At 52.8% G+C, this 11627-nt stretch overlaps 1 long non-coding RNA gene across 1 annotated transcript; it reads left to right on the top strand.

Annotated features, from left to right (window-relative positions):
* The first annotated feature begins 5698 nt into the window (after positions 1 to 5698).
* LOC309851752 lies at positions 5699 to 11287 on the top strand. Its single transcript, XR_014304909.1, has 3 exons — positions 5699 to 5754; positions 10047 to 10156; positions 10725 to 11287. It is a non-coding gene; the product is annotated as an uncharacterized lncRNA (long non-coding RNA).
* The last annotated feature ends 340 nt before the right edge of the window (positions 11288 to 11627 follow it).

Below are 11627 nucleotides of genomic sequence, written 5' to 3' on the forward strand. Positions count from 1 at the left end.
CAGCCACCCTGGGTTTCTGAAGGGTCCCACGGCCCCCAGTGCCCCAGACTCGACTGGAAGCAAGGAGGGGTATGCAGCTGCAGTCTGACCCCTTATCCCGAGTTCTGACTGGCAGCCCACTAATTGCGCAGAGGACCCCAGCAGCGACAGCTCTCTTCCCATCCGTTCTTTGCCCCTCTAGGAAGCCCCATCCTGAACGTGAGCCACATCCCCCTCCGCCTTTCATCTTTACTCAGCTCCACACTCCTCCTCCAGGCTTTCCAATCCCACAGCTGCTCGCCCCCTCCCCACACCACTCCTCTCACAAGCACGCCGTTAAGCGATTGCACAGACAGCAAACCGAGCCTTTGAGTTTCAAGCCGAAGCTTCCCAGACGAGCCAGCCTGAACCGCCTCAGCCTCACGGACACCACACTGACCATTCTCCTACACACGGGCCTCCACTTACACGCTCCTCTCGGGCCCAAGCACCCTGGATATCTCTTTGCTTCCAACCTGCCAGCAGACCAGGAGACCCGGGGTCCCCCGGCCTCTCCTCTCCCCACACGGAGCTCGGAATCCACACAAGAAAAGGAAGCCCCGAGACTTCTACCCCTGTGCAGCATCAGCTGCTCCAGCAAGCTCCCAAAGCCACTGGAACCACCCAGGCTGTCTGGGGCCCCACACCCCCTTCTCTGGCAGCTTCAGCTCCAGCCCAGCCCACAGGATGCAGTGCCTGATGCCACTTCCGAGCAGAGAAAGAGAGAGAGAAAATGCCACCTCGTCAATGACAAGCTGTTCCAATCACACAGCTCAGATCCCAAGTGCCCTGGACAGCGGACAGCTCCAGCCTCCTCCCTCTGGTTGGGAGGGAAGCCAACTCAGCACATCTGGGGGACCGATCCCCCCACCGCAGGCCCCCTGCTCACCTTCCACATCTGACCAGGCAACCGTGCCCATCCCAGCAGGCAGACTTCTCTGACCAGTCCCAACAACTCCGGCCAACTACCCTCTTGGCCTTCAACTCCGGCACCACACTCTCCCTCCTGTTCCAAAGCACAGGGAGAACACCCCCAACCCGCCCGCCCTAGCCGAGCCCAGCATGGCACTTCTCAAGAGAACCAAGCACAAAAGTGAGCTGAAAGCCAAGTACTCACCGTGGTGAAGTCCTGGTGGCCGCACTCCTGCCCCTTGAACTTACAGTAGAGCATCATATCCTTCAGGTCATGGCCCACGCGGTGCAGAAACTCCAGCATGCTGAACTGCTTGGGTTTGTAGTGTTTGAAGTTGGCCTTCTGCCGCAGGGCCTCCAGCACCACGGGGTCAGCCAAGTGCGGGTCTGGGATCTGCAGGTTGACGTCGAGCAGGGCCAGGAGCTCCCCAGCATGGTACAGGTCGTTGGTGGTCAGCCTGGAGAAACGGAAGCCATTGAGGTTGCAGAGGGTCACCGCTGGGAAGACCAGGCTCTGGGCCACCACCTCATCCACCTTGGTGACGTGCTGGTAGGAGAGGTAGTAAGACACCCTCTCCGAGCTCTCCACCAGCAGCAGGCCCAGGGAGCCCACGAAGGCCACGGCCCAGAGCACACGCCGGATGGTCATCGGCCCATACACGAAGATGTGGCGGATGCCGTGGAGGGTGGAGGTGTTGGCGAAGATGTGGATGCTGGAGGGCTGCAGGCTGCCCTCGCTGGGGCTCTCCTTGAGGTCCATGGGGACCCTGTGCAGTTCCGCAACTGGCTTCAGGTTGATCCAATTCCAGGGAAGAGTTCCCAGTCCTCGGGCTCTGCTCAAACCTTGACGTTCAAGGGAGAGAACACGGCAAGGCACGCATCAGGCCGGGTGCCTTGAGTTTATGCCGGGAGCCCAGCCGCACGCCGCCAGGGGTGAGTGTTTATATAAACCCATTCAAACTCTAGCTCCTGATTTTTTCCAGGCGATAAGGAGGGCTGGTTTTATTTAGGGAGACACCAAGGTGATGTGGAAGAGATGTGGGTGGGAAGGGAGAGCTTAGCCAATGGAAATAAAGTCCTCCCCCCTACACACGCCACTAGAGACAAGATTAAAAGCGAGAGCGAGGGAGAAAATGCTTCAAACAAGTCGCTCGGCAGCCCGGAGCCTGTTAACCCGTGCATAATGCCCCGCGTGGAGCATCCCGGGCATGTCGCGCGGCCACGCTGATGCACTGCGGGCGGGCGCCGCGCGGAGCCTCCCCGGCCGCCGCCGCCGCCGCCGCTCCGCTCCGCTCTCCTCCCCGCGCCGCTCCGGACCCCGGATTCCGCTGCTCGCCGCCGGCCGCCGGCCCTCCTCGCCGCCGCCTCCAGGCCCCCCTCTCTCGCGGGCGGAATTCCAAATGCCGGCGGGCCGCGGCCAGCGCCCGGAGAGGAGGCAGCGCGCGACCGCGGGGAGAGGCGCGGACCCGGAGGCTGGCAGGACGCGGGGGCTCCACGGGCCTTGCCTCTCCAACCCCCCCAACCCCCGCCTCCCGGAAGTAAGGCGAGACCCAGAGGGCGCCCAGGGAGCCGGCCTCCTCCCCTCCCCCCCGCCTCCCCTCCCCGGGCTGCTGGGTGGGGGGAGGGGGCAGGGCGGGAGGTGGGAAGGGGGACGGGGACCCCGCGAAAGTTTCTTTTTGGCCATTTGCGGAGGGAGCTGGGGGGAGGGGGGGCTCGCGGAAGGTGGAGAACTGGCCCTGGGAGGGAGGACGTGACACCCCTCCCGGTGGATGGCAGGGAGGCACTTGATAAACTCCCAGGGTCCAGGTGTGGGGGTGGAGGCAGCATTCCTTTGCCCGAATTCTGCTCCCAGGTCACACTCGGCCTGGGGTCTCCAGAGGGGTGATGCGCAACGTGGGGAAGGTAAGGAGCCATCTAAAACCACAGTGCGCCTGCCGCTGGCCAGCCGAGCGGTAGGGGAACATTCCAGGGAGTGAGCAAGGAACCCATCCTCGGATGGAAGGGCCAGGCGCCCCTTGGAGACCCAGAGAACGAGCAACAAGTAGACCCCCTCCTCCCCCGAACTGCTGTCCCAAGGGTCTGTATCTGAAGAAAGACAGCTGGGGTTCCAGGTAGGGCTGGCTGCTTGCATTTCCTCTGGGCTGTGTGTGTGTGTGTGTGTGTGTGTGTGTGTTGCCCCAGGATTTGCCAGATGGAATCACAGCTGGAGATAGAGGTGAGAGCAAAGGATTGGGGTTTCAGCTGCCTACCTCCTTTTCCTGAAAATCCCCTGGAAGTCCGCTCCTGCTAGCAGGTGGGTGTGATTTTGCCTGGTGTCAAGGATCAAATGGCCAGAACCTATATAATCAGTGGTGCTAAATCCTATCAGGTTGGAAGGAACAGAAAGGTCCAGGGGCCACCCCAGTGCACACAGCCAAGCTGGGACAGAGCCACAGGAAGGCGCCTTGTTCAGCCAACCTGGTGTCCCCAGGGCAGGCCAAGCTTAAGTACTCCTTGGAAGGCATTTGAGAAGAAAGCAGCCTCGGGAATGTCCCTCCTGGTTTGTATCTACTTCAAAATATTTCTCCATCCCATCTGCCCTCTTACCAACCCAGATCCAAACAGAACAGTATCAGAAGGCTCTCAGGGGCAGTAAACATGTGACACTGAATTAGCAGTGTATTGATCCTGGGAACGCAGAGCACAGAAGTATCGCACGGAAGCACAAATGGAAGAGGCTAACCCACCTCCCACATGGGCCATCTCCGAGGCCCCTGAGCCCTGCGTGTAGGGCTGTCTAGATAGGCAGAGGGTTTTCAAAACAAGGGCGCCAAAAACAGGAATCTGTCCTCTGTCAAGACCTGTGTGAGGCTGTCTTATCTCATATAACTCTCCCAACCATCTTGACAGGTGTGTGCTGTGGTTGCTTACCTCTATTATACAGATAAGAAAGTAGATTCACAGAAGTGAGGTATCCTCGCTAGGTTACACAGCTGCTAAGTGCTAGACCTGGGCCTTGAACTCAGGCAGGCTTGCCTGGAAAACACAGCTCAGAAAGCAGATCCAAATACTCCTTCCCAAATGGAGGAAGGGGACAAGCATTGCTATCCCACTCCCCCATTACACACGCACAAACACTCATCACGTACTACTTCCTCCTTCCACATACAGAAACCAGCCTAGTCCTCCTTTCCATCAGGCCACATCCCTGCTGTTCATTTTCCAGCAAGGCCCTCCTTTATGGGAACACTTCCCCGATGAATCTCAAATTTCAGCTCACCAGTCTTTTTTTTTTTTTTTTTTAAGGTTTTATTTATTTATCTGACAGGCAGAGATCACAACTAGACAGACAGGCAGAGAGAGAGGAGGAAGCAGGCGCCACACTGAGCAGAGAGCCCAATGCGGGGTTCGATCCCAGGACCCTGAAATCATGACCGGCGCTGAAGGCAGAGGCTTAACCCACTGAGCCATCCAGGCGCCGCTCACCAGTTTTAACAAGTGTGCTGAACTCCAACTGCACCAGCCCCTCTATTGCTTTTAGGGGACACGAAGAGGAGTAAGACACATTTCTTACCCTTGATAACTCGGGCTTCAGTGCCGGGAGAGGTGGTATTGGTTTATAGACTGGCCCCAGGACAGAAAGGGCAAGGAGAGGTGGAGAAAGAGGCAGACCTCTCCGGAGTAGTAGGCGGCGGGTTTACAAGCAAAGGAACTTAACTAACTGGCTTGTCTTGGGCTCGGCAAGTCCTTCAGCTCTCCACATCCACTTGCCCGCAGGTTAAATGTTGACATAGAGGCCATCACTGGATTCGGTCACATATGCCATCCAGTACTCGCAACAGCACCTCGCTCCCTCAGAGCTGTGTCCATGGGCACCTTCTAGCACAGGGAAGGCAAGCAGAATGCATATTCCAAGGACAGGGAACAGGGTGAGGAACCTCTGGTTGCCCTGTGTCAAGGTCGGGGTTAAGCCGTGGTCACGTCCTCTCCATCAGCCCTTGCAACATTTCGCCCCTCGTGACCCGTTCTTGTAAGCTCACCTGCCCCCTCCTCCACCACACACCTAGCCCCTCAGTAAAGGGTTTCACCTGCATGGAGGTGTCAAGCTCCAGGTGCAGCTCTCCAGGTGCAATGAAGAGCAACAGGATAGGCACATGCAAGAGAAAACACTAATTATCCCCCAAATAACCCCCAATTATCCCCCAGTTTTTCCCATGAAGAGCCCCATGATCCAAATCGCTGATTTCTGAAGTCCTCTCAGTTGGGGAATCAGATCCCTCAGGACACTCACTTGTGTCCTTGTGTGATTTTAATAAAGAGGAGACATCAGCGGGCTAGATAGAAGCAATTTCCCCATCTCTCACCAGGGATGAGCACACAACATTCTGTTGGGATAATGGCACAGGTGCCTCCTCATGAGGCAGCAATAACGTCCAAGGCCATCTTATTTTGGAGGACAGCTTTTTCCATTAGACATTCCAGTGTTCAGTAAAGACAGGTTTTGCCAGTTCCCATTTAAGGCTTGCTGGGTGAATTTAGTAAGGGTTTCGGCATGTGCTGTCTTCCAGGCCAGTGGAGGGGACAAACACAGTGGCCAAATGATTGTAGCGGTGGAAAACAGAACATGTGCGCTTGGCCTTGGGGAGAGAGAGGTTCGCAGCTGGAGGGACGTCACCCAGCTGTCCGTACCATACGTGTTGGCAGCAGAGGCAGCGGGGGCTGTGAGGAGATAGATCAGACCCAGACCTCCACGTTGTCCCCGCTCTTGATAGTGCCTGTTCCATTCCAGGTAGAATGTTCTCAACGGGTCAGCTCTGCAGCAGGATGCAGGATCCCCACAGAGACGTGAGTAGCTCCCCCTCACCGAGGGGTGCAAAGCAATTCACCCATCCTGGTGGGATGTCTTATTGCAGATTCCAGTAGATAATGCCTCTCCCGGGCGTTGTGAGGCTTGGTGTTTTCAGCAACATAGCACATTGATCCACGGGAATAGTCGGGGCTATTTCTAGAAACTTCCATACCTTATGGCATTGGGTGTCTCCATAGGGGTCCCCATTCTGGCATATGGAAGAGCAAGCCCTATTGGTTGATCATTCAAATGTATGGAAGCCTGGGACAGTGCTTCAGGCCTCCTGGCCACAGGCGTTTTACTTGTTAGTAATTCAGTCTGCTGCTTTAGCACTCTGTTTTTTTCTTTTTATTATGCCTGCTGCTTGCAGGTTTTAGGAGAGTTGGAACTTGCTTTCTATGTCCTGTTCCTGGGCCTGGTCTTGCACGTCATGACCTTTGGACTGTGACCCCTGATGACAGGGTATTTGGCACGTGCATCCCTACATGGTACTCAGCTTCTCTAATCCTCGGATGGTGGCAGCCTGGTTTTCAGAGCTATAAGGGAAAGCTCGAGTTAGGCCAAGTGTCCACACAAACCAGGCGTATTCAGAATCCTAACGCAGAGGGTGGGAGTCAGTAGAAGCAATTTCCCCATCTCTCACCAGCTAGAAACTCAGGTAGTTGGCTCCAGACCCCTCTGGCTAGGGCCTGGGGCATTGTCCATAATGTGCGGGCACTGCATTAACCAAGTCAGTGTATTTCAAGGGCAATCCAGTATCCTTGGTAAGATGCCAGTCCACCCGGGAGTTACAGTGGCCATGCTTCCTATGCATCTAATCAGCTATATCCCTGAAAGATCGGCTGCTAAAGCTTGTACCTGATCTAGGGCAGCACCATCCAGGTGGCCACAGGGCTTCTGAGCACTGTGAACTGGGAGGTGGAAGTCAGGGTTGCCTCAGGCGCTTGCAGGTGAACCCAAACATTGTTCCACCTTTTCTGACCTCATGAGGGCTTATTCATGATTATCTACCTCCAGCTTCCCCTGTCCAAGCCATAGGGCTCATCTCTTTGGAATAGTCCACTAGCAGTCAGTGCAAAGGGCTGGTGGCCGGGACTCACGAGTCATCACAAGCCAACCACCCTGAGCTCAGCCCATCAGCTGCCGTGGGTCCTTCCTGAGTCCAGGCACCAGCAGGAATTTCCCCCCACTCTCTTCCTACAGGCCGCAGGAATGGCTACAAGAAATGAGAGGGTGGCATCTGGAGGATCTGTGTACTCTACAGGGCCCAGCGGCACCCCCACTCCAGAAACCGTGGGCTGGTGGACAGGCTGCTCTTCTGCTGCAGGCAGGCATGGCCCACCGGTCACAATGGGGGTTTGAATGTTGGGAGAAGAGAATGGATAGAACATGTTCTCAGCCTATCCTCTGATGGAAAGGGGAGCACGTACTGTGGCCTGCTGTTCCTTGGTTTAGAGGCTCCACCTGGCGGAGAACTGTGCATACTGCTAGGAGCTGAAGCTCTGGGGGACCCTGTCAGGTTTCTGTGCTGTTCCAGAGCTGGGACCCCAATGCGGGGTTATTTTCTCCTTCTGCGCTCTCTGCCCCAAGGCTCCACCCCTCCCTTCTGGAATCCCAGACCTGTCTAGCTCAAGAGGTAGCCCTTTGTATTCTTAGGGGCTTGACAGTCCTGTACCTTCCAAACCACAGCCTCTTTTTATTTTAAACATCTTAATTTTATTTTATTTTTTCAGTGTTCCAAGATTCATTGTTTATGCACCGCACCCAGTGCTCCATGCAATACGTGCCCTCCTTAATACCCACCACCAGTTTCACCCAACCTCCCTACTCCTCTCCCCTCCAAAACCTCAGCTTGTTTCTCAGAGTCCACAGTCTCTCATGGTTCGTCTCTCCCCCAACTCACTTCTCCTCTCCTTCTCCCAATGTCCTCCATGTTATTCCTTACGCTCCACAAGTAACTGAAATCATATGATAATTGACTTTCTCTACTTGACTTATTTCACTCAGTATAATCTCTTCCAGTCCCGTCCATGTTGATGCAAAAGTTGGGTATTCATCCTTTCTGATGGCTGAGTAATATTCCATTGCATATATGGGCCACATCTTCTGTATTCATTCATCCATTGAAGGGCATCCTGGCTCTTTCCACAGTTTGGCGATTATGGACATTGATGCTATGAACATTGGGGTACTGGTGGCCCTTCTTTTCAGTATATCTGTATCTTTGGGGTAAATATCCAGTAGTGCAATTGCAGGGTCCTAAGGTAGTTCTATTAATTTTTTTTTTTGAGGAATTTCCACGCTGTGTTCCAAAGTAGCTGCACCAACTTGCCTTCCCACCAACAGTGTAAGAGGGTTCCCCTTTCTCCACATCCTCTCCAACACTTCCAACCACAGCTTCTGACACAACTCGAGTCTTATCTGACCAAATGACTCCCCAGAACTTTATGCTGGTGACTGGGCCTTGAATTTCTATGGGTTCACTCCCCCCCCACCAATTCTCTCCTTTGAGACAACACCTGCAGAGTGTCCCGCTGCAGAGACAAGTCTTTATGTGTTAACATTATGTCATCAACGTCATGGGCCCATGTTACTGATGTGTGGGAGGAGAAAGGGGACAGCTCTGCAGTGACCAACCCATGACATATCGTGGGGCCAAGAAGGGAGCCCCAGGGAGCTGCCTGAAAGGTCCATTACTGGGGCTCCTAGGTGGCTCAGTGGGTTAAGGCCTCTGCTTTCAGCTCAGGTCATGATCTCAGAGTCCTGGGATCCAGCCCCGCATCATGCTCTCTGCTCAGTGGGGAGCCTGCTTCCTCCTCTCTCTCTGCCTGCCTCTCTGCCTACTTGTGACCTCTGTCTGTCAAATAAATAAATAAAATCTTTTTTAAAAAAAAGAAAAAAAGAAAGGTCCATTACTGCCCCTCCCACATGAAGGTAAATTGAGCCTAAGTTATCAGAAATCTGTACTTGTCAGTCTTTCCAAGAATCCTAATATATATGCCTGTTTCCTGCCAAATATAGTAGTTCAACCTGGCAAATAAAAATCTTCCACACAGCTCCTCTTAAGGATGCTTTTTATTAGATAAGACTCAATTACAATGAACAGTATGGCTTATCCACAAACATCAGATATTCCAGGATCCTTAAAAATATTTTTATGGCATTGTACTCGTTCAACATTCTCCTCTTTGATCTGATTCTCAGCACCTTACCCATTGTCAAGGTGGGTATGTATCGGGGGTGTGCAGACTGGGTTTAGATTGGGTCTGTTTGGCCCAAACATTCAGGCTCTGCCCTAATTTTGTGTAATTGTGGGTTTTGTTTTTTGGGTTTTGTTGTTTTTGTTTTGGGGGGGAGTTTTTTTGGTGAAAGTGAAATATCAAGTGCATGGCTAAACATTAAGGAAATTTCCAGATTAATTCATTTGCAAGTCAGGCAATTTAATTCCCCACTTAAACAATGTGCTGAGATTTTGGCTCTGGTAAATGTATCCACTTGGGAATGAGTAAATGGAGGTATGGATGAATTCATTTTCTCTGACACTGATGCTGCTTTTCTGAGATGCAGCAAGGGAGACCCTCTTCCTGCCCTGGGGACTCCGAGGTCGGTCCTGGGCCTGCAGCTCAGGGAGGGTGAGCACAAAGGGCAGAGTGCCGCCTCCTGCAAGTGGTAACAGGAAGCTCAGATCGACTATGGGCTCGAATGCTAATTTCCTATGTAACCCATGCTAGGTATGCGCTACTGTCACCATCACTCCCTAATTTAAAAAAAGGGGAAAAAGACACATTGTTTTCTCAGATACAGATGGCATTCTTTTTTTCTTTTTTCTAAAGATTTTATTTACTTATTTGACAGAGAGAGAGATCACAAGGAGGCAGAGAGGCAGGCAGAGAGAGAGGGGGAAGCAGGCTCCCCACTGAGAAGAGAGCCTGACGCGGGGCTGGATCCCAGGACCCTGAGATCATGACCTGAGCCAAAGGCAGAAGCTTTAACCCACTGAACCACCCAGGTGCCCCTACAGATGGCATTCTTATTTCAAACTTGGAGAGGCCTCGATATACCTTTTCTCCTGACTTGTTGTCATTGCCCTAAAGAAAGGTTAGAGATCAACTTATAAACCAAAGTAGGTCCTGTTTTTGGTTGATTTATAAGTACACACCTCCTACAACTGCTTAGCAAATTGTTTGTCACAAAGGGTGTACCAGGGTGGGGCAGGGAGCAAAGGCGGGCATTCAATGTGTGGCTCGTTGAGATTTTATTTCCAGTAGTTTTATTTTTTTCCTTCCAGGAGAAAACTACAGAAGTCGGTCCATACAGAGAGAACTTTTGGGATTCAGCTACCAGTTGATATGAGCCTTGGGATGGATTTAACTTGCTGGGTGGCCTTTGGAAAACCAGGTAACCTCTCTGTGCTGTTTCCTTCTTTGGGCCTCCTGCACCAGGTTTCTATGCCACTACAATTTGACACAATCCTTGACCAAATCATAAATGCCTTGGTAATGGGATAAAAATGAGTTAGAATCTGGGATTCTGGTCATTAATGCCACGTCACCATCTGCTGGAGTGGTATGATGACAAGGTCAGGTGAACCCCAATCACCCAACACTTGTTAAACATGCGGGGACCAGCTCCATCCTCCTTCCGCCCCCTCCGCCCCCCTGAATCAGAATCTCCAGTGGGTGGGGAAGGCTCTCTTCCTTTATGGGATTATGGAGGGCAGAATGGGAACCCCACCAGAATCAGCCACGTTCCAGGAGCTCCTCCTATCTATCCGGCATGCCAAGCCATTTTCCTGAGTGTTGCACTTGGCATTTCCATCTGCCTGGAAAGGTTTCCCCCAGGGCTGGCTTCTTCTCATATGTCACCGGCTCGGAAGGGACTTGGCTGGCCTCCCCATCTCCACCCTCTATACCGCTCATGCACCCATCACTTGTTTCTTTTTCTGCACCCCAACATGGGGGCACAGGAGGTCCTCTGTGATGTGAGAATTCCCTTACCTCCAAGGCTGAGGCTGCTTCTCGGAGATGCAAGAATGGAGACCCTCTTTGGATCCTGAGAAACCTGTGCCCTGTCCTGAAACCAGCTCCTGAGAAGGTGAGGGACACCTCCTACCCCCCAGCCCTGTCCACTGTTTCCCCCACACGGGAGAAAGGAAGACCTCAGTGGAGCCCACGCCGATGGATTCAACAAGGAACTCTGCACCCGAAAAACCTCGGTTGGGGTTACTGGATGCAAAATCCTGAGTCTGGAGGCTGTTGACGAGGTTCTCCCCCTTCTTCATAGACTACCAAAAAAAGAAAAGCTGGTAGATGCTGAGGTCACGTGTGAAGCAAGTCCTACTTACCTACCCAGTGTTACTGGGTTATTCCATTTTCACTCCCCCTGCCTGAATGGACAGCTGACCCTGACATTTCCCATACAAGCTTTTCTCTGCTTTCCTAATCTGATGGGATAATGATGTCATAAAGAAATAACTAAAACAGTAGGTGCTTAATAAATGCTTTCTGGTGTGAAATAAGGAAGACAGTCCCGGGACAGCCTCCAAACTCTTCCTTACCTTCCATCAATTTTTTGATAGCCAGGTTTGTAATAGGAGTACTCACTCCTTTAGCACTGAATCAGGGGTTCCTTTCTCTTATTGTGTTTGCTTTCCATGAGACACACCTACCCCTAGTCTTTTCGTCACCTAAGGCCTGACCCCTCCGGGTAGGCTGAGCAGAGATTCCTGGAGCACATCTGACCTGTCCAGTCCCTCTGCTTAAAGACACAAATTTCCCTCTCACATGAAAAAAGCAGGTCTGATTCAAATCTACCCAATGAGTAAAAAATGGTGCCCAGGACCTGAGGCATCAGCTCCTGATTTAATGTT

The sequence above is a fragment of the Mustela nivalis genome (assembly GCF_964662115.1).
Source record: "Mustela nivalis genome assembly, chromosome: 17".
In the NCBI taxonomy this organism is placed as follows: domain Eukaryota; kingdom Metazoa; phylum Chordata; class Mammalia; order Carnivora; family Mustelidae; genus Mustela; species Mustela nivalis.